Genomic DNA, 26,711 nt, shown 5'->3' with positions numbered 1-26,711 from the left:
ATGTTGTTCTGCTGTTGCTGCAGTTTATAATCGCCTTCTCGTACAGGTCACAAACCAAACATAAACATATAACCACAAAAAATAAAGAGATAATTGAGGCTGAGGTAGGCATTCAGAGTTAAGACAATTGATTTGTTTACAGCATGTTCTTATCCTTCTTCAAAGTGGTACATCTTGTGGAGATGCAGCAAACTCAATTAAAACACATTATCTTTGATAATGTCTAAATATAACCTATCAGTACCCTTATTTTCTTTTTTCATAGCCTCTGCAGTACATGCGTGCGATGATGCCCATTTTGCATGTCCCAGTGGAAACTGCATCTCCAGTGTTTGGTTGTGCGATGGACAGAAAGATTGCGAGGATGGAGCCGATGAATTCCAATGCAGTGAGTGCCACCTATTAGCATTTTTCAACTAATTATGCCTTGCTGCACCCTAAATGAATCCTAATGAATATATTCACATGCCATTAGAATTTTCTTCTCAAGCATGACCATCTATATTAGATCATTAAGTGTTTTATTGCTGTCTTGATCTAGTACTTGTCATGCCTAGTATATGGTAAGTGCTATATGTTTGAATTAACTGTTAGTTGTTCTTGAAAGTTATTGAAAGGTTATGCTTTTTTTTTCTTATTATTTGTTTGATCAAAAGCCAAATATCCAAATCTGGCCAACATGTCTGTTTCTGTTTTGTGTCTGCTTTTAGGAAGCGCTTCTTGGATTACAAAATTGCTTTGGTTGGCTTTTTCCCAATTATCTATAACTTAATTGACAAAATACAAAAGCATATTTTTGAGACAGAAATTAAATTGACAGTGGCTTGCAAATATGAAAGAAACCCTGTTCGCTTTCTCAGTACCAAAATATTTGATGTCCTTGAAAAGTCAGTTCATCTGCTTATTAATGCATAAATGTATGTGTTTATATTCACTGGGAAACATAAAAACAGCTTTTTGATTTGCTAAATGATAAAAGTGATTCTTTGCATTTCCCAAGAAAATCAAGTCAAACTTGAGAAAGACAAGAATGATGTCCACAGAATTGACAAAACATACCCTAAGTTCCAAAGCACTGTTCCAAACCATTGTTGTCTGCTGTATACATTATGTAGGTGGCTACCTTCTAACAGGCTGTTTACACCAATCTCGTTATTGCCTCCTTGTGCGCTGTTTTCCAATTGTTTTTCTTAAAAGAAAAAAGGGCTAGACAGACGTCTTTGACTGTTGTGTTGCGCCACACCCCACATCCCAAACAGGAGAGTCTCATATTTTAGAAGTCGCGTTGGGATAAAAAGAACAACAACTTTCAAAAGTGTGTCTCGAGACACCTGTGTTTTGCTCTGAGCCAAGGTGTTTCAGCGCTAGAACACGTTTGGGTCTGAACAGCCCCTAAACCATTCCAATTTGTATCAAATTAGGAATTTTAAAAGGAAGAATAATACTACAACATTTTTGGAACAGTCTGCACATTGAACCATGCCTATGATGTCTTAGTAGGAAGTTCACTTGGTTTTGAAACAGGGATCATTCAGACTGAATAAAGAATAGTGTCTGTCATTTTTGGACATTCGTGTTTTATTCCATCTTAAATTCTGTAATGTTCTTCAGAAGTCAAACAGTACTGTATGCAAGGTAGTTCTACGAAGTTCTGCTCTAAGCAATGATGGGATATTGGGTTTGAAGGAGATTTGCTCTTTCCTGCTGCGACCAATCATTGCCTCTGTCCCGACCCCATGGCGGGAATCCTTTTGGTTCTGCTTCAAAGCTTGGTGTTCTGAAAGAAAGCTCTGATGTGCAAGTGAAGCTCCTGTGTAGCCACCACAACTCTGGACTAGCACGGTCCTTGTAGTCACTGACCCAAATTTAGAAGTAATACCAATTTGTTTCCATGTCCTTGATCATGACAAATGTACCAGTGCTTTTTCGCCTCTCATTTTGGTTGTTTTTTTGGTCAGGTGTCATCCTTGTTGGAAACACTGCATTTTCACATACTGAGGTGATTTAGAGGAATGGCCCTTTTTTACCTTTTCATCCTCTTCATTTTCCATTCTCTTGGCTCCATTCACTCTCCTATCATTTGTTTAAGGCTTCTTCACCCTCTCTTTGTTTCCTTAACTGCTATTGCTCTTTTAAATCAATTGTGCTTTCAATTCAACCCAGACTGTCTCACAGTGAAATCAGAAAAAGAAGGTTAACTTCCCTAATTTGGAATGCCCAATTCCCAATTCGCTCTAAGTCCTCGTGGTAGTATATTGACTCGCCTCAAACCGGGTGGCAGAGGATGAATTTCAGTTGCCTCCACGTCTGAGACCATCAATCCATGCATCTTATCACATGGCTTTTTGTGTGTGTTACCGTGGAGACACAGCACGTGTGGAGTCTTTACGCTATTCTCCGCGGCGTCCTCGCACAACTCATCACGTACCCCACTGAGAGTGAGCACCACATTATAGCAACCACGAGGAGGTTACCCCATGTGACTCTACCCTCCCTAGGAACCGGGCCATTTTGGTTGCTTAGAAACCTGGCTGGAGTCACTCAGCATACCCTGAATTCGAACTCTTGGCTCCAGGGGTAGCAGTCAACGTCTTTACTCGCTGAGCTACCTAGGCCCCCCAGGTTGACTTTTCTTTATCAGAAATTGGTCTGTGCTTACCAAAATGCAAAACAGTGCCCCAAGTGGCCAAAGGGGTAAGTGTTGTTGGTTGAATGGGCACCTGTGTGCTCCCTTTTCCGGGTGAACCCCCAACCCTAAACTAAAGCTAACCATCAGTGGAGTTAAAAATGTATATTAGAGGGAAAAGTGCAACCTCCAAATTGCGCTCGTCACTGATTATGTAAACGTGATTACTTCCATGTTTCAACGTGGTATCTGAACCTGGGTGTCCCGCGCTGCTGACACACCGCACTTCTGGTCACACCACAGGGGAAGGTATTCATGTTAGACCTGATACAAATATTTCTGATTGGAGGCAGCTTGTCCGTGAATCGGACTGAAAGATTCACTCAATAATTGTACTAAATTATTCAAGAATTGTTTTAGTGCAACTCATTGAATCAATGCTCTGATCACAACTGCTTGAGGTAAATGTGCACTAGAGCGGAAGAATATTAGCAATTAATTACATAATTTCAGAAGACTTGAAATATCATGTATGAGTCAAAAGAATACATTTATTGTTCTTTTTTGGTTTCGAAACTATGAACTGTCTTTGTATGGTAAAGACATGAACATTCTTCAAAATAGATAGCTTTTTGTTCCAAGGAAGAATGAAAGTCATACAGGTTTGGAACAACAAAAGTAAGTAATGACAGAATTTTCATTTTGGGGTTAACTATACCTTTAAAAGTTTTCTCCTTTTGTTTTTCTGACCTTGGTCCTTGAGTTTGCAGAGATATCACAAAATTGATGACAAACGCAAGCAAAAAAACTTTCAGACCTTTCCCCACACTGCTGATAGAGGCAGATTTTCTCACTTTTTGTGGCTTGTGTGTGTGTGTGTGTGTGTGTGTGTGTGTGTGTGTGTGTGTGTGTGTGTGTGTGTGTGTGTGTGTGTGTGAGCGTGTATTTATCACTTTGTGGGGACCAAATGTCCCCATAAGGATAGTAAAACCCGAAATTTTTGACCTTGTGGGGACATTTTGTCGGTCCCCATGAGGAAAACAGCTTATAAATCATACTAATTTATGTTTTTTGAAAATGTAAAAATGCAGAAAGTTTTCTGTGAGGGTTAGGTTTAGGGGTAGGGTTAGGTTTAGGGGATAGAATATAAAGTTTGTACAGTATAAAAACCATTATGTCTATGGAAAGTCCCCATAAAACATGGAAACACAACATGTGTGTGTGTGTGTGTGTGTGTGTGTGTGTGTGTGTGTGTGTGTGTGTGTGTGTGAGCGTGTATTTATCACTTTGTGGGGACCAAATGTCCCCATAAGGATAGTAAAACCCGAAATTTTTGACCTAGTGGGGACATTTTGTCGGTCCCCATGAGGAAAACAGCTTATAAATCATAATAAATTATGTTTTTTGAAAATGTAAAAATGCAGAAAGTTTTCTGTGAGGGTTAGGTTTAGGGGTAGGGTTAGGTTTAGGGGATAGAATATAAAGTTTGTACAGTATAAAAACCATTATGTCTACGGAAGGTCCCCATAAAACATGGAAACACAACTGTGTGTGTGTGTGTGTGTGTGTGTGTGTGTGTGTGTGTGTGTGTGCAAGTGGACAGTTACTTTTTAAGTACTTGCGTGCAGGAACGCTGGCCTAAGTTGAATCTCTAATCCCAGCAAGGGCAAAAGAGGGCACAGATATGATCTATTTCAGTGCTTTTGGAGGCCACCTTGTTTAACTTTCTCCAGTGTTATCGCACTCAATTTGGTTTTCACAGGCAAACTTACAACAATTGAAATGTATTCATAAATCTTTTGTTTTTATCTTGCTTATTTTGGTTTTTGATGCATGAAATATTGATTAGATAAAACACTTAAGTGAAAAACTCAACAAAGCACTTTGAAGGCTTAATGAAAGGCAAAAATGAAAATGGTCACTGTGTGTTTTGTATGGAAAGGGTTTGATACGGTGTGAGGTTGAGTAAAGGAAGTTTTATTTTAGTATGAACTGTTCCTTTAAATTCTGTTATGGTCTCCATTGGGTTTGTTCTAAAAGTTCAAACCTTTTCCCTGTAGATTCATCATGCCTTTGGAACCAGTTTGCCTGCTCGAAAAACAAGTGCATCGCCAAACAATGGCTCTGTGATGGGGAGAATGACTGTGGTGATGGATTGGACGAAAGCGAGGAAATTTGCGGTAAAATTGCCCCACAAATTCACATGTAGGCCACACATTGAATTGGTTCTTCTGAGAGAAAGCATATAAATCAACATAAAAGAGGCAGGAGGTAAAAACTGAGCTGTGGTTTAATCATCGTTGGGAATTTATTGCCATGCTTTGCTCATAACAAATGGGCCTGAAGGAACTCAAGTCGAGTTCAAACTCTAGCAGATTTTTTAGCAAGTTTCCAAAACAATGCTTAGGAGGTTGACTAAACTTTTAATTTACTTTGCAGAAATATCTGGCAGACATTTAATACATTTCTTGGTGTCAAAGTTTGAACATGCCGTTTTTTCTTAAAACACATGAATATTGTGTTGGCTTGAGATTGAAGGTTTTATAAAGTGAGTGTCTTACTCTCAATCTCTCTCTTTATGAGCTATCTCTCTTTCTCTCTCTGCAGGTTCAACAACTTGTTCCCCTGGTTTGTTTAGCTGTCCAGGCTCATATGCTTGTGTACCCAGAAACTGGTTATGTGACGGGGAAAGAGACTGTCCTGATGGTAGCGATGAGCTAGCAGCTGCTGGTTGTGGTAAAAATTTAATTTCATATCTATCTATCTATCTATCTATCTATCTATCTATCTATCTATCTATCTATCTATCTATCTATCTATCTATCTATCTGTCTGTCTGTCTGTCTGTCTGTCTGTCTGTCTGTCTGTCTGTCTGTCTGTCTGTCTGTCTGTCTGTCTTATGTGTATAGCACCTTTCACAACACACATCGTTTCAAAGCAGCTTTACAGAAGACCTCATAAATCTGATTAAATTGTTTTACCTATATACAGTAAACACTGGTAAAATCTGAACTAGGTTTGCATGACTTGATCTTCCTCTTGAAAGAAGCACTAATTCTGATTCATCTGTCTCTCATAAGCGCCTAACAACACATGCACAGAGAGCATGTTCCAGTGTCGGAACCAGTACTGTGTCCCGCGGCGTTTCATATGTGACCATGATGATGACTGTGGCGACGGTTCTGACGAATCTCTGGAATGCGGTAAACAGCTCCAGTTTAACGATTCATTACTTTCAGTGAAAAATGACCATCCCTTTGCAACCTATTTCCTCTCCCTGTTTAATGTGTTGTAATTATGTTGGCATAACATTAGTTAGACGTTTCAATGGTTAGAATGGATGCTACGTTTTCCTTCCCTCATATCTAAGAATAAACATTCAGGTACATAATCTAATCTAGTGCTTTGGTGCGTTGTATTTGCAGTGCTATTTTTTTTTTCTCTTTTAGTTGCAGTAAGACGATTTTAACCAGACATAACAAACAAACACAAACCGATTCTGCATAAATGGTTTATATGGGTTTTCACTATTATCCATTAGTCAGGTCTCCATTATATAATTGTTTTATGCTTGATAAAATATTTAAAATAAAAATCATATTAGTTAATTTTTTTGTTAATTCAACATCACAATTGAATAAACATGGGTGGATTTTAAATAATGCCAATATTTTGACTTTTTAAATGGAAAATTATGAAATATTCTAGAATTTTTTTTTTATTATTATTTTTTATTGATATGTTTTAAACGAAACGTCTTGGCAATTATTAGTAATTAACTATTTTTTAATTTTTTAATTAATATAGTTTAATTACAAAATATGTCACATTAAGGAATAAAAATGTGTTGAGAATGGCATTTTATGTTGAAAATACTTGAACTGATTCCGATATTGCTACCGATATATTGCGCATCTCTACTTTTTAAAAATCTGTTCATTTGATTGACAGGTTCTGGGGTTCCATTTATTTTCAAACTTTATTATTATTCATATAATTGTTTTATATTTTTGAAACTTCTTCATCTGTGCTGTTTAACTTTTTTGCCCCTTTGATCTAAATTATTTAACATATTCTTCTTCTCTGTCACTATTTCATTCTCTGTCTTTCTCTCTAGAGTACCGTTTATGCAAAGAGGAGGAGTTCCGCTGTGCAGACGGGCGGTGTTTACTGAGTGCCCAATGGGAGTGCGACGGCTTCCCCGACTGTCTCGACCAATCAGACGAGCTGCCACTGAACCCGAAATGTTCTGCTGCAGGCGAGTCCCTCTCATATGTTGTGTACTGCATTTGATTGACAGGTTCTGGGGTTCCATCCCATATGGGATTTGTCAGAACACCTGGTCCTCCCCTTTTCCATCTTGTTTTCCTGCCAATTCCAACTGATATGGGAAGAGAAGAGCTGATGAAACCGCTGTGCCACTTTATTGTAGTTTTCGGTTTTAGTGCATGCATATGCCATTAATATTAACAGATGCCATTCCTGTTCAAAGCCAACCTCATCAAGAATTGGTTTTATTATTTATTTTTAAAGGGACAATTTTATTTAAATGATTTCATCATGTTTACAGTACACTTTTAGACTGTTACTATTGTTCTCTTACGAGAGGTTCTCTCGTATTGCGTAAGCTAGCTTACGCTACGGGAAAGATTCATCTTTTCTGAGATATTGAAGCCAAAAAATTATCCTTAATTTTTGTATCCATTGTCAACGCAGTGCGGCAGCTGCAGACCTTGAGCGGGCTAGCTAGCGAGCTCATAGGTTGCTCTGTGGCAACTGCTGCAGCCTATAGACGAGCTTGGGCGAACTCGCATCCAATGAGAGGCGTCCGCGCGCTCACTGCATCAAAGCCCGCCAAAATGGGTGTGACTAGAGTGCATATAAGCGTAGTTCGTAGGCTGGAACCCTGATTTTCATCTCTTCAGCGAAGCTCTTCGCATCGCTGACCTGGAAGCCGCGTCGCCGTTCGAGGGGCATCAAGCAAGCGTGGACAGCGCTAGAAGAAGCCGGCCGTCTCAGCCACCTTCAGCCATCCTGCGAGCTACGCCATCCGACGACGTATCCTTTTATTCAGCAAGCTAGTTCTCACGAACTATTCACAAAAGAGTACGAGCGTCTTTTTCAAGCTGCCTCGCTCCACTTGCGCCTCATGTCGCGCCCTTCTCAGCACAGGAGACCGCCACAACATCTGCGCTCTCTGCCTGGGACTGGGGCACGCAGAGCTCGCCCTCACTGAGGGCGGATGCGATTTCTGCGAGGAGCTACCGATGTCGACCCTGCGGGCTCGACTCGAAGCGCTCAAAGCAGAAACCGCCGCGCCGCCTTACCTTCAGCTGCGCAGGAAGAAGCGCCGCTCACAAAGGCTGCCGGAAACTGTGGTTGAAGCGACTGCCTCGCCGGAGCCTCTCCCTCGAGCATCGCTTTCACCCTCCCCGCCCCCCCGGGACGCGCAGTTGCCGCCGAGCGGCCACACTGCTGCCATCTCGGATGACGAGGCGGAGGATAAGGGCCGATGTTCCATCATGGCTTCGGACAGCGAGGAGTGGTCAGGCTCCCAAGCCTCCTCCTCGGCCCAGGAATCCAGCAGGACCCGCGCCGGAGTCGAAGGGGAGTTAACACGCCTCCTCACACAGGCCGTCGACCGCCTCGGGCTCGAGTGGTCACCGCCCCCTGAGCAGGCACCCAACAGACTCGACGGCTGCTTTCTTCAAAGCCATCGCCGCTCTACACCCGCGGCCCGGGCCGCTCCCTTCCTGCCGGAATTACATACGGAGCTTGCAAAGTCGAGGAACGCTCCTTTTTCAGCCAGGACCCGTTCCCACGTCTCCACCTCTCTCGCGTCGGTGGACAGCGCCACTGAGAGAGGCTACTCCTCTATCCCCCCGGTCGAGGACTCGGTAGCAGCACACCTTTGTCCGCCCTCCGCGAGATGGCGTTCCAAGCCTGTGCTCCCGACTAAGGCCTGCAGAGCGACTTCCGCCTATGTTGGCCGCGCCTATTCCGCCGCCGGCCAAGCCGCATCTGCTCTGCACTCAATGGCCGTTTTACAGATTCTACAAGCAGACCTTCTTCGGGAGTGGGATGAGAAAGGCAGGCACCCAGAGGCTGTTACTGATCTACGAAGCGCGACAGACCTCGCCCTTCACGCTACCAAAGCTGCAGCCCAAGGTCTAGGGAAGTGCATGGCCTCGCTGACTGTGACCGAGAGACACTTATGGCTAACACTAGCCGACATGGGAGAAGCAGAGCGCTCCACGTTCCTCAACGCACCGCTCTCTCCGACCGGTCTCTTCGGCTCCGCGGTGAGTGGCATTGTTGACCGCTTCTCAGAAGTCCAGAAAGCCACCCAAGCCATGAACCTCTTCCTGCCGCGTCGCGCTAGCTCCTCTGCAGGCCACTCACGTGATCAGCCTCCTGCACGAGCCTCTTCACAGCGCCCAGTTCAACAAACTCAGACTTCTCAGCGTCGACAGGGCGGCCGCCCTCGATCGCGCTCAGACAGCCGCCGCAGACCGCCGCCCCCCCGCGGCCCTCGATTTAAGGTAACGCTGAAACCAGAGCAACCGAAGTCTTCCTAACTTTGTTGAACAAACGACGGCTCAGTCCCGCCGCGGCCGGACCACCGTCAAAGCTTTGCCCCCTGTCAGTCCCCTTCTCTCAGGCTACTACAGTGGTGAATTTAGCAGCCAACAAGCCGGTGACACTGCCCGCTTGCCTGCACTCAAACGCCGTTTTCACGGCGACCCAAATAAATCTTGTAAAGAGCAAACATGTCTTATGTGTAGAAAAAGTGCCCACAACCCAGTGTTCGCCCCTACACACAAGCATAACACATCCCGTGCCCCTATCAGAGCACGCTCTCATAAAGCGGTTACGAACCGCTCGAGCGTCAGAGTCAATGAAGGCGCCCACAAATGCATGCGCGCGCCCATTCTCTGCCCGCTCTGTCACACGACCAGCCCTATGTGTAGAAAATGTGCCCACAATCCAGTGTTCACTTCTGCACACAAGCACTGCATGTCTCGTGTCCCCACCAGAGCACGCTCACATAAAGCGGTTACGAACCGCTCGAGCGTCAGAGTCAATGAAGGCGCCCACAAATGCGTGCGCGCGCCCATTCTCTGCCCGCTCTGTTACACGGCCAGCAACCATTCCTCTGTGTGTAAGTCCCGTGCCCATGACTATGCTTGCGCATCACGTAATAGATGTGACTCTTTCCCCATTCATTCCAATCGGGAAGTCACTCACAAAACAGCCTGTTCATGCTGTCTGCGAGCAATCATGCATGAACACACTAAACGCGCTCACACATTTTGTTCAGCGCTCTGTGTGCGGCAATCAGAGCGAATTGGCCATTCACCCTCTAGCGTTACACTTCAAAGCGTGGGAAGCTATTCCAGGGATATCCAAGTGGGTGTTAAGCACAATACAACAGGGCTATTTGCTACAGTTCGATCGCCGCCCCCCTCGCTTCAGAGCGCGGCTCGAAAACCACTGTGAACACGGAAGCAGCCTGCATGCTTCGTTCAGAAATAGCAAGCCTTCTGTGCAAAAGGGCCATAGAAAAAGTGCCACCCTCTCTGAGCGAGTCGGGGCTTTACAGCCGTTATTTTCTTGTTCCCAAGAAAGACGGCGGCCTCAGACCCATATTAGATCTCAGGGTTTTGAACAAGGTGCTTGCAAAAAGACTTCAAAATGCTTACAATCAGGAAACTCCTCACGCGTGTGCGCCAGGGGGACTGGTTTATTTCTCTCGATCTGAAAGATGCATACTTTCAGATTCAGATAAATCCCCGTCACAGGCCATTCTTGAGATTCGCCTTCGACGGCCAGGTTTATCAATACACCGTCCTTCCGTTCGGCCTGTCCTTAGCACCCCGTACTTTCACGAAGTGCATGGATCGCGGCGCTCGCACCCCTCGCGGAGTCAGGGTTTGCGAATTCTGAACTATTTGGACGACTGGCTGATTATGGCTCAGTCACATATGGAGCTTCTGTCTCACAGAGCAGTTCTCCTCAGCCATCCGAACAGTTTGGGTCTTGCAGTCAGTTGGACCAAGAGCTCACTACAGCCCAGTCAGACCATTTCCTTCCTGGGAATAGAACTAGACTCCGTGGCAATGACGGCTCACTTATCTACACAGCGCGCACGCCGTGTTCAGCGACTAGCCGCATCTTTTCAGATGAACAGCCTCACGCCTCTGAAGAAATTCCAGAGAGTGCTAGGTTACATGGCCTCAGCCGCAGCAGTACTTCAGCTGGGTTTACTGCACATGCGCCCTCTTCAGCATTGGCTAAACACCCGCGCGTCTCGCCGGGCTTGGGCCACAGGCCGCCAGCCCATCAAGGTGACTCAGACCTGTATATCAGCTCTGCAGCCCTGGACAGTGGCCGAATGGTATCAGCGGGGAGTGACAATGGGAGCTGTATCTCGCCGAAAAGTCATCTCGACAGACGCGTCCAACACGGGTTGGGGCGCGGTCTCGCGAGGGCTCTCTGGTTTTCGGCCTATGGTCAGTTCAGGAAAAGCTCCTTCACATAAATTGTCTGGAAATGATAGCGGTCGAGTACGCGCTCGTGCGCTTTCTCCCGGTCATTCAGGGTCACCACGTCCTGGTCCGTTCGGACAACAGATCTGTGGTATCCTACCTAAACCGTCAGGGCGGTGTCAGATCCAGGAACCTCTTCCATCTGACAAAACGCATACTGAGTTGGTCCCAGTGCCACCTGCGCTCGCTGAGGGCGACGCGCGTGCCAGGCCACCTGAACGACGGCCCGGACAGACTGTCCAGAGACAATATTCCCCCAGGGGAATGGTCCCTGCACGCTCAAACAGTCCAGACGTTATGGCACCTATTCGGCAGAGCAGAGATAGACCTCTTTGCGTCCAAAGAGAACTCTCACTGCCCAATATTTTTCTCGAAAAGCGAGGACGCGCTGGCCCAGGACTGGCCCAGACGCCCGCTTTACGCCTTCCCTCCCGTCTCGCTATTGCCACAGGTAATGCAGAGGATCAGGGAAACGCGTCACTCGGTGCTCCTCATAGCCCCGCGTTGGGAGAATCAGACATGGTTCCCGGAGCTTACGCAGCTGTCACTTACAGCGCCGTGGCCCATCCCAGTGAGAGCAGATCTCCTCTCTCAAGCTCGCGGCACAATCTGGCATCCCCACCCAGAGCGCTGGGCGCTGCATGCGTTGGTTATCAACGACTACCCGTCGCTCTGCCAGAAGGAGTAATAAACACAATCATACACGCTAGAGCCCCTTCCACGAGAAGACTCTATGCGTCAAAATGGTCTGTGTTCTCAAAATGGTGCACCGACAGAGACCTGGACCCGCGGACATGCGGGGTGTCGTCGCTGCTCGTATTTCTACAAGAGCTGCTGGATAAGGGCAGATCCCCATCCACACTCAAAGTGTATGTGGCGGCCGTTGCGGCGTTTGCTGAACCCCTGCACGGCCAGTCATGGGGTAAAAACGAGCTGGTCATCCGCTTCCTCAGGGGAGCTAGAAGGCTGAACCCCCCGCGCCCCCCATCGGTTCCTATCTGGGATCTTTCTATAGTTCTCGAAACTATGAAAGCCCCCCCTTTCGAACCACTTCAATCTGTGGATTTGAAATACCTTTCACTCAAAACCGTTTTTCTGACTGCCCTGTCATCAGTCAAACGTGTGGGAGACCTTCACGCGCTGTCTGTCAGCGCTGCGTGTCTTGAGTTTGGACCAAGTGACTCCAAGGTCATTTTAAAGCCTAGACACGGCTATGTTCCCAAGGTGATCGGTACTCCTTTCAGAGCACAGGTCATTTCCCTATCGGCGCTGCCAGCACCCGATAGCGAACGCGACGCCAATCTCCTTTGCCCGGTCAGAGCACTGAGATTGTATACTGCGCGCTCCGCTGCTTTCAGACGCTCCGAGCAGCTTTTCGTTTCGTTCGGAGGGCGCACCAAAGGTCTCGCCGCCTCGAAACAGACACTATCTAGATGGATAGTGGACGCTATTGCTGCTGCATACGCGTCAAAAGACCTGCCATGCCCGTTGGGCATTAGGGCTCACTCCACTGATGCATGGCATCCTCGTGGGCATGGTCCAGCGGGATTTCCATTCACGACATATGTGTGGCAGCGGGATGGACTTCCCCCTCCACCTTTGTCAGATTTTACAATATGGAAGTGCCCGCTCTGCAGGCAAAACTACTAGCGGTTTAATACGCTACAGCTCCCCTGGTGAGCTGCACTGATGGGACACATTCCACACAGACCGGCACCGCCGCTCTGTCGTTCCCTTCCCACTATGTGCTTATGTATTACACAATCAATGACCCGCATTCTTGCCGGCCAAATATTATTTCCCCACTCATAAGGGCTCCCCGGGTCCCCCTTAATTCCCTGGGGCTCATACAGTGGATGCTTGGCGCGCACGGCGTTGACAATGGGTTCCCGTAGCGTAAGCTAGCTTACGCAATACGAGAGAACCTCTCGTAAGAGAACGTATCGGTTACCTAACGTAACCTCGGTTCTCTCTAGATGAGGGAACGAGTATTGCGTAGCCGGCCGTGCTTCGCGCCACGAGCGACTTTTCGCTTCAGTCAATGAAAACCAGGGTTCCAGCCTACGAACTACGCTTATATGCACTCTAGTCACGCCCATTTTGGCGGGCTTTGATGCAGTGAGCGCGCGGACGCCTCTCATTGGATGCGAGTTCACCCAAGCTCGTCTATAGGCTGCAGCAGTTGCCACAGAGCAACCTATGAGCTCGCTAGCTAGCCCGCTCAAGGTCTGCAGCTGCCGCACTGCGTTGACAATGGATACAAAAATTAAGGATAATTTTTTGGTTTCAATATCTCAGAAAAGATGAATCTTTCCCGTAGCGTAAGCTAGCTTACGCAATACTCGTTCCCTCATCTAGAGAGAACCGAGGTTACGTTAGGTAACCGATACGTTACTGAACACTAATTTCGACCTTGTTGTTGTTGTTGTTTAGACCATATAAACTAACTATACAGTAGCCCTAAATGTATTTTGGATGCTTAAGACACACTTGAAATTAAATGTGGTTGTGCCACTGTCCAGCATTTGTTTCATGTTGTTTAGGCTATATTAAATGTGTACGAGCCTTGGCTTGGTTATGTGCACAATCATATTGACCTGTGGTGCTTACATGGACAACATGTGTTCGAATTCAGCTTGCAACATTTCCCGATTCCTTTCCCCCTTCGTATAACCCTATACTAGAAAGAATTTCAACTGTTGATATGTTAATTTCTGATTGTATTTTAGGTTACTAGGGTTAAGACAACATGTATTTAAGTACCTGTGAGATCTGTGTCACTTCTTTTCTGATAGTTTTGTCCATTTCTTTCTCTCGTTTTTGCCTCGCTGCTCCATGTTTTAGAAAGTTTGTGCAATGGTTCAGTTTTCATGTGTGCAAATGGTCGCTGCGTTCCACTGGGAAGCGTGTGTAATCTGCATGACGACTGCGGGGACCGCTCGGATGAGAGGAACTGCCACGTTAATGAGTGTTTAAACCGTAAAATCAGCGGCTGTTCTCAGGACTGCCAAGACCTGCACGTGGGATACAAGGTGTGTGCAAGAGTGACCATATTTTGGTACTTTTTTATGGATTACATGTTTTCTTTACTAGAATGAACGCTGAAAGGTTTAATAGTACTTGCAGTATTTATGGTACTTATAGCCAACTAAGTAAAGCATCACTTATGAAATCGTTCACGCTATGTTTGCTGTAATAATATCATTTAACTTTTGTACGTTGAGTTCATAAAATATTATGTTTACACAGTAAATGCTATTTAGAGTTCCAAAAACTCAGGCAGTTGAGGTAGCTAACAGCAGAGAATGACATGTAAGGAAGACACACACACACACACACAGTGAGTGGCAGATAGAGCAGCCTCGTTTGGCAGATGTCTCAGGATACTGGCTCTGTCCTTTGACAAGCACACTGACCAGATAGTCAAGGACATGGCAGACCCAAACTTTTCATTACTTTCACAATTTCGTTAATTGGTATTTAGTTTTTTAGCTTTTTTAGGACACCATTAATTATTGTATTAAGTAATAATATAATATATAATTATTCATTATAATGAAAATTATTAAATAATTTTTAATGCATGCTTAAACTGCAAAACGTACTATTATAATTTTTTTCTTTTTAGTATTTCTGTCTTTTCTTTTAGTATTAATAGTTGGTAAAAAAAAATTATAATAATTTACTTGATTCAGTGTAGTCTGATTCCCAAATGAATGACTTCTGGGAACTGGTTCTTTTGAATCTACAGCATGGAACATACAATGCAGTGCTACCAGTGTATTCCGATTCCCGAACAATGACTCTCATGAGCCGGTTCTTTGGAATCTACTGCTCAAAACACACTGCGTGACCAGTGTAGTCTGATTCCCGAACCAATGACTCATAAGAGCCAGTTCTTTTGAATCTACTGCTCAAAACACACTGCGTGACCAGTGTAGTCTGATTCCCAAATAAATGACTCTTATTAGCCGGTTCTTTTGAATTTACTCTGCGAAACACACAGTGTGACCAGTGTAATTCCCAAATGTGTGGTACTTATAAGCCAGTTCATTTAAATCTACAGTGCGGCAGTCCGATTCCCGAATGAATGACTCCAATGAAGTATATTTTTTGAATCTACAGCACAAACAGTGTAGTCTGATTCCTGATCAATGACTCTCCTAAGCGAGTTCTTTTGAATCTAGAGCAAAAACGCACATCGTGACCAGTGTAGTCCAATACTCGTATGAGATGATTCTTTGAAATCTACAGTGGGAAACATACAGCTTAACCAATGTAGTTCGACTACAGGACAAATGACTCTTATGAAAGTTTGGAACTTTTAATTATTATAATTTTTTTATCTACAGCCTGAACCAAACAGTGAATGAATTGAATGATTGAATGCAATATGTTATCAAAGTTTTTTTTGTTTAATTATTATAATTTGACATATAGTTTAGACAAATTATTGGATTGAAATTATGCTTCTAAAAAGTATTTTCCTGTGAAAAAACTAGACTAATGTTTTAAATTCACATTTTTATTATTCTTATTTAGTGTACATGTTGGCCGGGGTTTCGTCTCAAAAACGATGGCAGGACTTGCGTCGACATTGACGAATGTTCTGAGAATTTTCCCTGCAGTCACCAGTGCATTAACACCTATGGATCGTTTCACTGTCTATGTGCTGAAGGATACCAGCAGCCCGCTGGTCACCCACATAGCTGCAGGTCTCTCTCAGGTACTGCTGCTCTTTTCAGTGGCACAGGTGTAAATAAACCCTGTAGACCCTCACAAAGATTTTACAATAGGAGGTTGAATACAATTAGATCGGCAGCTATAGGTGAGATCTGATTGGCTGAGAGCAAATCCAGGTGTGACATATGGAGCCTGTCTGGAGTTATATACAGAAGATTTACAAAGACACATTCGCACACCTATTAGTGCACACACAAAACATCACTGACATGAAAAGACTTGTACCACGGTATATATAATTATATTACTGTCTGATACCATTACTGTACCATTGTACACTACCAACACAGTACTTTTTTTGCAAGCAGTCCTCTCTCACTCTCATGCACACACACATACACGCCTGTACACACTCAAGTATTCACACTCTGACATTTTAAATTTCTGATCGTGACAGGAAGTGGATATGCAGGTATTGGCAGCTCACAGGAAATCGATTTTAAAGAGTCAATATTATGCTCATATGTTCATTATTTTATTGGGGGGTCAACTAGAATAGTTTAACATGCTTTAATGTACATCGTTGCAGCACCTCTTTTCACCCTCTGTCTGAAACACTCTGTTTTAGCTCCTGTCTCTTTAAAGCCCCCCTTTCTGAAAAACCCAGTCTGCTCTGATTGGTCAGCTGGCCCAGTCTTTTGTGATTGGTCAACCTCTTAGAGCATGTGTAGGAAATGTAATGTAAAATCCCCGAAAGTATTATAGGGCCTCTTTAAGGCATCAATTTGATGTTGCACTCTTGTCTTGCAGCCAGAATATTCCTTAGAGCAACACAAACATGTATTTGATCAATTTGATTTGATTTCCAAATATATAAATATCACTGAAAATGTTTTAACCTTAGAATATTTTTCATCGACTTTTAAGTCATGAAGGATTAAAGTAAAACAATGTTTTGGGCTTAAACAATTTAAAATGTGGATATTTTTGTAGCTCAGTTATTAGCTGAGTCATGATGCTCATACAGATAGTGTTGTCAAAAGTACAGATACTTCAGTACCAATTCGGTACTAAAATAACGATATAACGATACCAGTGATTCTAAAGTACCGGTAGTACCAAGTACCGACATAATTCAGTACCCACACACTGTCTTACTGACACACGACTGCTTTCAAATACTCACACGCTTATTTGAGCTTCTTAGTGTGATTATTAAACTGCGAAATGCTGCAATCTTCGTCTGTATGAACTGCATGAGCTTTAAATGAATGGGTGAAGCAGACCGCTCATACACTGGAAACTCCACAGACTACGAGAATCATTCGCACTGTATGAGAGATGACCGAGCAGAGCACTATTCCATTTTGAAATGTCCATCCATCCATCCATCTTCAACCGCTTATCCGAAGTCGGGTCGCGGGGGCAGCTGCTCCAGGAATCTCTGAAATGTTATTTATATTATTTATATAATTCAGGCACAGCATTTACGATTTAATGATCACACTAGGCTATGTAGCAAACTGTTTATCTGTCAAAAATACACATCAAAATAAAAACATGATTCATAATAAAAGCTAAATTTCTGAAATGTAAGAAATTGCAACAGAAATATATTAAATGTATAGTTAAGTTTAATCCTCACTGTGGAAATAATAATAATAATAATAATAAATAATGATGAATAAATAATTATTGTAATAATAATAATAATAAAATTAAGCAATATATCACAAGCAAGAGTGCATTTGTACTGAATAAAAGTTTGTTAAAAATGCAATGGTATGTTGAAAAGTAATTTTTTTTATATTTAATTTTAGATCAAATACATTTTTTACTTGTTAAAAGTTTTTAAAGGTTTAAGTAAAAAAAAATTATTAGACACCATTTTGATAGTGAAATGAAATGAAACTTTAAAACATGGATTTCTGGAAACATAATTAATAAAAAAAGGATTTGGGGGAAAAAGTTAAACAGATTTCAGTAGGGCCCTGCTTAAAAGCAAACAAGAGTTAGAAAAACTTGAAGGAAACATGAACATCTTTTAATTGATTATTTACATAGAACAACACAATATATATATATACTGTACACTGATCAGCCACAACATTAAAATCACCTGCCTAATATTGTGTAGGTTCCCCTCATGCCGCCAAAATGGCACCAACATCTCTATATTCTCAACACAATTGTACAGAGCATCTGAGTTACCGTATATACTTTGTCAGTTCAAACCAGTCTGACCATTCTCTGTTGACCTCTCGCGTCAACAAGGTGTTTCTGTCCACAGAACTGCCACTCACTGGATGTTTTTTAGTTTTTGGCACCATTCGGAGTAAATTCTAGAGACTGTTGTGTGTAAAAATCCCAGGAGATCAGCAGTTACAGAAATACTCAAACCAGCCCATCTGACACCAACAATCATGCCACAAATCACTGAGATCTCATTTTTCCCCATTCTGATGGTTGATGTGAACATTAAGTGAAGCTCCTGACCCATATCTGCATGATTTTATACACTGCACTTGATGCCACATGATTAGCTGATTAGATAATCGCATGGATAATTGTTGGAAATACTTCTTTTTGATTTTCCAGCTGAAGAACCTTTTCTTATTCTTGCTGACCATCATGAGATTAGAAAGATCAGTCTGGATGGATCAAATTACACCCTTCTGAAACAGGTATGACAGAAACAATGCTCTAAGATATATAATTTTCCTTATACACACAAATATATATATATATATATATCACTTATTGTTCTTTCAATCACTATTGTCATTGATAAAAATGTTGCCAACATTGAAATTAAACTGGGTTTTTGTACCTCCTGTCTGTTGAATTTTCTGTATTCCCCTGCAATTTCATACTTATTTATTTTATAAAATTGCACATGTTCTGAGTATATAATTTAATTAAAAAAGATCTAAGGGGATACATAATATTAAGAGCCACCTGTTATGCCTTTACAAGTCAAGATGTTCTTTTCACTCTGTCTTAATGTAATAACATATTAATATCATAGTAGTAACATAATAATACCGATGTATTCAACATATGTGCATAACGCAATAAACCAAAAGACTTCCTCAGTTGCATAATGTGGAAGGTCTTCCTAGGATGGTAAATTAACAAGTTTTCGCAAAGCTGGCATTATATTTGCAATTTGTTTTGATAATGATAGTGCCACAGAAATGACAGTCTTCAGCTTTGATTATTCTTCATCTATTGTAAATATGTCAACCTGCAGAGATAAACATCATTAATGACAATGTCAGCTATGGTTTTTAAGATGGTCTTTAAATCTGTGCAAAGCGCTCTTCTCAATGTAAAAGTACCGGTAACCATGAGCAAGATGGGTATGAGGGACAGATGGATACAAAACTCTCTCACGCCCTGTGTGTTAAGAGATTGAGCTTCTTGCCATTTAAAGAGCAGTTAAAAATCCACGCTTGGGTTGATTAATCAGTCAGGGACTCCATCAGTTTGATTTAAAAGGTCTGGTCCAGCAAATTAAATCCAAACACAGCAGAGATGGGGGTTCAGTGAACGAGACGGCGAGAGAGAGACTTGATAAAACGAAGGACTCCTACTGAGAAAGTGATTGGCTCAGTTCTCCTTTAAAGAAGGAGTGATTTTTCATCAGAGTCTGTTCTAATGTTTGTTTTGTTATTGTTGGTTTGTTTGCTTCGAAATAGCTTTGAAATACGAAATATTTTTTTTATTTTTCAATTTTATTTTTTGGCTTATGCTCTGTCGAGTTAAACTGTGGTGCTCAAATTCAATTCCATCCATTTAGTTTTTAGTAAAGAGAGAGAGAGAGAGAGAGAGAGAGAGAGAGAGTGCAATTTAAAGCAGATAAGTAGCCTTCTGTTGGTTTGTTTACATTTGAAATTTTTTTAGTTGGAATTTGAATTAACGAGCATTCTTTTGGCCTGCTTGAACATTTTATCAATGTAAGTGAATGGGATTTTTCAGATTTTTGATCGGACACTGTGTGAAAACGGAAAGTCCGATCAGTTAGAAATAACATTGTACACTATTCCAGAACAGTCTGAAGGTCTGTACCAAGTTTGGTGGATGTAGCTTGAAAACTCTAGGGGGAGTTAGTGTCAGACCTTTAGCTCTCAGTTTAGGGATTTTGAAAAAAACTCTAAATTAAGTTTGTAGAATAACAGTATGTTGACTTCGTCAAGCCAACCTAACTAACAGAACATCTAGCTATTTCAATATAACTTATCAGATGAAATGGCCTAGTTATTAACATACATGCTCTCGCCGTTTCTCGATCACGAAACCTGTAGAGCTAGTATATCTATATATGTATATGTATATCTATATCTATATATATATATATATATATATATATATATATATATATATATATATATATATATATATATATACTTATAATAATCAATTAAAATTTCATAATTTTTTCAACAATGGACCTCATTCATGAAACACGAGCATTCTCGGATTCATTAAAGTTTTTGTATTTTCAAAGCCTTTGTCTTTATGTAAAAATGTGTGCCTAAGACATCCAAATGTGTTGTGTTCTTTCAGAACACAACACATCTTTCTTTCACTACATTTTGATAGAAGGGAAATTAAATAACTAATGAAAAAAATAACTAAATTAGTGAAACTTAACAAAATAACAAATAATACAAAAATAATAAAACAAATTTGATGCTTGCAAGTGTAGTTTTTCTTTTGGCATTTGATTTTGAAAAAATTATAATAATAATCACCTTTAACATTTTTTTTAGTTGATATAAGCTCAATATACGTCCAATTCGTTCGTATATTTACAAAATTTTCATGAATGAGGCCCATTGTCTCATGACTACTTGTAATAATTAATACGAGACGGAGAAATCGTACCGCATCAAACGACTTGGCTTGCACAGAAAGTTACCACTTTTATTCCCAAACGCCAATGTTTTTTATGTTTCATAAGTTATTCACATGTTTAAATCATGGTGTTGTTTAAGATTGTGTAAGGGGATAAATCGTAATAACATCTTTCGTTGGTTCGTTTTTTCTTTGCAAGTGAAAGTCGTAAATTGTTGTACGAGCTAACTTGTGTGATTCTTACGAACTCAAACTAATTATTACGACTTGTCGTGAGATGGGGTTGGGAAAAACTGAAGCTACTCTATATTTCTTTGCTTTTTCTTATTTCTGATTTTCTCCCCAATTTGGAATGCCCAATTCCCAAAGTCCTCATGGTGGCGTAGTGGCTCGCTTCAGTCTGGGTGGCGGAGGATGAATCTCAGTTGCCTCCGTGTCTGAGACCGTCAACCCGCACATCTTATCACGTGACTTGTTGAATGCATTGCCGCGGAGACATAGCGCATGTGGAGGCTTCACACTATTCTCCGCGGTATCCACGCACAACTCACCACAGGCCCCAACGAGAGCGAACCACATTATAGTGACCACTAGGAGGTTACCCCTCTCTACCCTCCCTAGCAACCGGGTCAATTTGGTTGCTTAGGAGACCTGGCTGTAGTCACTCAGCACACCCTGGGATTCGAACTCGCGGACTTCTAAGCTACCCAGGCCCCTACACTACCTTTTCATGACTTTCAAAGCTAACATAATATAAAAACATCTTTTGTTGATTGTTTGATTGAGTTCTGGTATATTATACATTTAAAACATGTGTAACTTCAAACCCTTTAGATTTTATTTAAAACTGATTGGCAATCTTGCTATTTCAATATTGTTCATCAGATTAATTGTGGAATTATAATGAATTATAAAGTGTTTTGGACAGTCTTCTTACTGAGTATTTGTTCTTTTTGTCTTGTCTAACTCTCTCTATGTTCCATTCTTTAACTCTGTCTCTCTTCATCTTTCTCTGCCTGTCTCTCTGCAGGGACTCAGTAATGTCATCTCTCTAGACTTTGACTACAGGAAGGAGTTGATCTATTGGACTGAGACTAGCAGGCCCAGTGGGCGCAGAATAAACAGAATGCGGCTCAATGGAAGTGACCTTAAGGTACAAATTATGAGTGTGTGTGTGTGTGTGTGTGTGTGTGTGTGTGTGTGTGTGTTCAATCACTTTGCCCAGATTGACATATGCAAATACACTTTGCCCTTGAGAACATTTGATTCACCACAATACGATAAAAAAAAACATGTATTATGTAATTGATGGATTCCACAGGGGGGAAAGCAGGCACATGCACATCAGTCCAACAAATAAACAAAAGGTACATTCATTTATTTATTTATTTTCTAAAATAACTGCCATTTCAGAGCTCAGAAATAAGATTGTGTGGTGTGGCCAGAGATTAAAAATCTAATCTACTGAACCTAGTGTCTGAACTTAAACCTTTGTTGCATCAAATGAGTTGCACTGATAGACAAAAATGTGAAAGGTAAATGTGTATTTGTGTGTGGCTCTCTATCTGCACACTTCCCTTCATCGATGCCCTTGTGTATATTACTCAGGGTGGAAAACAGGCATAGTGTGCCAGCCTTGCCCCACTGGGCCGCCAAAGCTCGTTATGTTTAATATCGAGCAATAATGGCTCATTAAGCTTGATTGAACTTTGGATTTTAAACTGATTTATGATGATGTGCTATAGTTGAGAGACTGATAGAGACAGAGAGAGTGCAACTATAAAAGACAAGGAAGTGATAAAGTCACACTCTCAATGTTGAAGAGTTAAAGGCAAAATGCATCAACACTGAAATAATTAGAGTTTTTTTATAGGAAAAAAAGAAAGAAGGTAGAATAAAATATTTAGAGAAGGATTGAATGACATTTGCTGGAGAGTCATGAATAGAATCTTGAATTAGATAAAAGGGCTCTCTGTGGCTACTTCGTCTTGAACATAGACGCTTGTTTTAAGCAGTGTAGTTCCTTGTCACAAAGAGTGCAAATGAGCCAGATGCTCCCTGTTTTGTCTAGGGACTTTCGACACGTTTTGGTTTATTTGTAGCTGACAACAGAAACTGGTGGTTTAAATATGTAGAACAGAAGCTGTCACAGAATAGCTATGGACAGAATTTTTACTGACATGTTTTACATCAATTTAGAGGTGTTTACCTCTTCCTGTGGCATTACTGAGAGCATGTTGCACGTTCAGCCTTAAATATGCGGGCTATAGTCCCATGGAAACCAGGAAGTAATCGTTGTGGCAGGGCTGGGCCGGGTAGTGATCCTACACACCCGGTCCCGTATTAGGCTAATCAAGCCTCCCGAGAGGGATAAAGGTTGACTGCAGAGGATCGTGCGGGAGAGATTGAGATCGTTTACGGACATGTCCGTCATATATGTGTGTTTGTCTTTTGTTTAAGTTTGTCATTAAAACTATTATTTATATCGTCAAACCGGTTCTCGCCTCGTCCTTTCCATTGATCACTACCCGGCCCCGCCCTCCGCCCTGCCACAATCGTGTTCACATAAACAATGGTGAGCATGATTTGGAGGTTGATTTTTGCTTTAAAATTAGGGGTTGGGTTTGGGTTTAGGATGTATGGTTAATAAAATATGTATTCATGTTTTTTTGTGTTTTTTTTTTTTTACTGTATTACATTTGCAAATAAGTACATAAGTACACAATACAGCATAGCTTGTCAGTAGTTGAACTACTTCAAAATTATGAGTCTTGGCAAGCTGAGGTTTCAAAGTTGATTCCCCACCACTGCTGCACAGCACAGTCTGGTCTCATGAAAATTACACGGTGTAGTGACATTTTAGCAAAATTACCCTACGTGGCTCCTTTCGTGTATCGCGGCAGTTCCAAAGTGAAATGTCCATTCTATGGTGCTACCTCCCAACCCTAAACCTAAACGATAAGGCACACTCCTGCCAGTATCATAAAAAACTAATGTGAGATGACTTGTGTGCTCTTTAGGATTCGTACCCTGGTCCTTTGCATCGCAAGGGCAACACTCAGGTCAGATAGCAATTGAATAAGCTTGTAAATATAGTTGCCTATCTAATGCAAATGTTTAACTGTATCGCCTTAAAAGTCATATAGTAAAAGTGTTCTGACATCTTAAGGTGTTAGGTTTATGAAAGATGCTAGTCCATACTGAATATAATTCAGACCCCTAGAATAAGTTGTTATTAATCTGTTTTGAAATTCATAATCATGTATAATATAACCCTGTGGCTCATTTCCCTACTGCTGTTTCATTAACATGAAGAGGCTAGTGTCCCTGGTGAGCACCACATACAAACAACCAGCAAAGATCTTTAAATTTGTCTCTGCTTGCCCGTTTTTAATTACCGCTGATGGGACAACTCAGTCTGATGCAAAATATATTTCATATTTGTCTCCAGTTAAAAAAAATAAAAACAAAAGCTTGCAGAATGTTGCTTTTAAATGCACTAGGCAGGGGGCACCAACAACCATGAGCGAAAATGATTAAAAGCGACTGTTTTGCTGCCAGCTGGGTAGCATATTGATTATGCCAAACAGGCAAAAAATTACACATTGTTTTTTTGGAAGAACTTTTTATGTCACTTTGAGGGAGTTTGAAGTACCACTAATTAGCAGTAACGCACAACACATAGCGGTTATGTTAGCCTACTGATAATTAGCAGTGATGTTAGAGTCTAGCAGTTATTATAGCAATTTTCTGTTTTGGTTTGTTGAGAAATAAAGCCCCTCCCATGTTTCGTTCAACGAGTTTGTTGAATATTGTTGTTGTTATTGTTTAGTTTCACATTTTGTCTCCGAACATTGCCATCCTAACTCATTCTAGGCAAGTGAGGGCCATAATTTGGTCTCTATTAACATAAAAATCTATTTGTTGTTGGTTTATTTAATTTTTATGCTATTAAATAGTAGCATATAAATTCCTTCTGTTACAATAAAGGCTAGCCAAAACACAGTTCCTCTAATTTAGCAATAAAATGCAATACACAGTCTCATCTGACTCTCGCTATTCTGCCAGAAAACATTTGTTCCCTGCAGTACTGACTGCAGATAAATCCCTGTGAATAACCTTCCAAAGGAGACCAGCTGTGCTTGAATGCGTTTGTAACTTTATATTTGGCTCTTTTCTCAGGTGGTTCACAGAACGTCGGTCCCAAGTGCTCTCGCTGTCGACTGGATCGGGAAGAACATGTACTGGTGTGATGGCGAGAGGAAAACCCTGGAGGTGGCGAAAGCAAATGGACTCTACCCAACTGTACTTCTTAAGTCTGGGCTGAGAAATCCATCCGCTTTGGCACTGGACACATTGACGGGGTAAATTTAGCTTGTTTTTCTGTCAATACATGCAGCTCCAAATCCTAGGGAGCTGACTACTTTGACAGCATTTTAAGGAATTATAGGCACACTCCTGCTGATATTTGGACCTTCCCACCTTCTTATTGGCAAATGCTAAGGCATAATAGCTTAAATCAATCCCAGAATGCACCATACATAGTTAAAAAAAAAAAAACGAGAGAAAGAAAGAAAAACAAAAGATCCAGAAGGGCAACAAGGAATGCTACACGTTAACATACTTGTTTCATTCAATACCAAAATGTATTTGAATCTAATTTAAAAAAAAATATTTGCATGTGCTATGTATTTTAATGCTTATTTTGTTGTTAGCTTAGTAACATGCTAATGGAAAACTGACTTGAAATCTATTGATTGTTAAGTTTCCATCTTAAAAGGCAACTACCTATGTAACAGTTGATATCAAGTAAACTCACTCAGTTTTTGGAAGTCTATACTTTCAGATTCTTCATTAAGTGTTTTCTGAAATGCACGTGAATTCTGAAAAACATAACCTGAAAACAAATACACTTAATTCACTTAGTGTACCATTCAAAGTCTCCATAAGCCACAGTTTTTTCTCATGATGCCTTAGGTTTGTGTTCTGGATCGACTGCTGTGATCAGCCCCATATCGGACGGATCGGGATGGATGGCAGTAAGCCGCATGTCATCATCGACACAGAAATACACTCCCCCTCGGCACTGACCATTGACCATATCAACAAAAGGATATACTGGGCCGATGAGAGCCATATCTTATTTTCTAATATGGATGGCTCGAAAAGACACAAAGGTACATTTTTAATGAGGTCAAGTTTTTGAGTCCCACCTCAAATTCATGCCATTGGTTTAGTCAAGTAGACTGAATTATTTGTCAATGTCGATAATTTTCAGATGGCTTGGCTGATATTTTGGTCTATCAGTAGTCTAATTTCTTCCTGTCTTGTCTTTACCTTGCAGTTCTTTCTTTTTTTAAATGCACCTATAAAAATCTCTCAATCCCATATTTCCAGTCCCCATCAAGGACATAGGTGGTATGACTGCTCTCACATTGTTTGAAGACTTCATCTACTGGAGTGACCAGAAGTCCAAAACCCTCAGCCGCTCTCACAAAACTTCGGGTGGCCAGCAAATGGAGCTCCTCAGCTCCTGGCAAACCATCCGAGACATTAAAGTCTACCATCCCCTCCGACAGCCTGACGGTATTGCTACAAAAACATTCTCACTCAGCATGGAAAAAGCTTCTAGTTGGGCTGGGCGATTAATCAAAATGTATTTTCAATTATGATATTTGCTTCCAACGATTATGAAAACAAAATAATCGAGATAAAATGATTATTGTGCTGCATTACGTTTCGCAATGATGCTCTCAATTTGTCTTGTGTTATAAATCCAGCGCACCCATTTCCTTTACAGCAGAGCAATTTCGCCCCTCCCTAAAAGCCAAAACTCACTCCCCACCAGACTGCGACATGTTTAGTTCAACTCGAGCCTAAATGACGGAAAGAGAGCCTTTGGTCATTTTTTATATATTGAATAAATATTTAGTAGTTTTCAGTTGGTTGTGCAAGTGCAACAGGGCTGGGCGATAGGACTCTTACAAAGAACC

The 26,711-nt window shown here is 41.7% G+C and overlaps 1 pseudogene; it reads left to right on the top strand.

Moving 5' to 3' along the window:
• The window catches only part of LOC127639573 (low-density lipoprotein receptor-related protein 1B-like), a 281,174-nt pseudogene that overhangs the window by 203,170 nt on the left and 51,293 nt on the right, over positions 1-26,711 (top strand).

This window comes from Xyrauchen texanus, chromosome 48 (assembly GCF_025860055.1).
Source record: "Xyrauchen texanus isolate HMW12.3.18 chromosome 48, RBS_HiC_50CHRs, whole genome shotgun sequence".
NCBI classification, from domain to species: Eukaryota; Metazoa; Chordata; class Actinopteri; order Cypriniformes; family Catostomidae; genus Xyrauchen; species Xyrauchen texanus.
The sequence above is the reverse complement of the archived record's forward strand: the minus strand, read 5'-3'. Positions and strand labels throughout refer to the sequence as shown.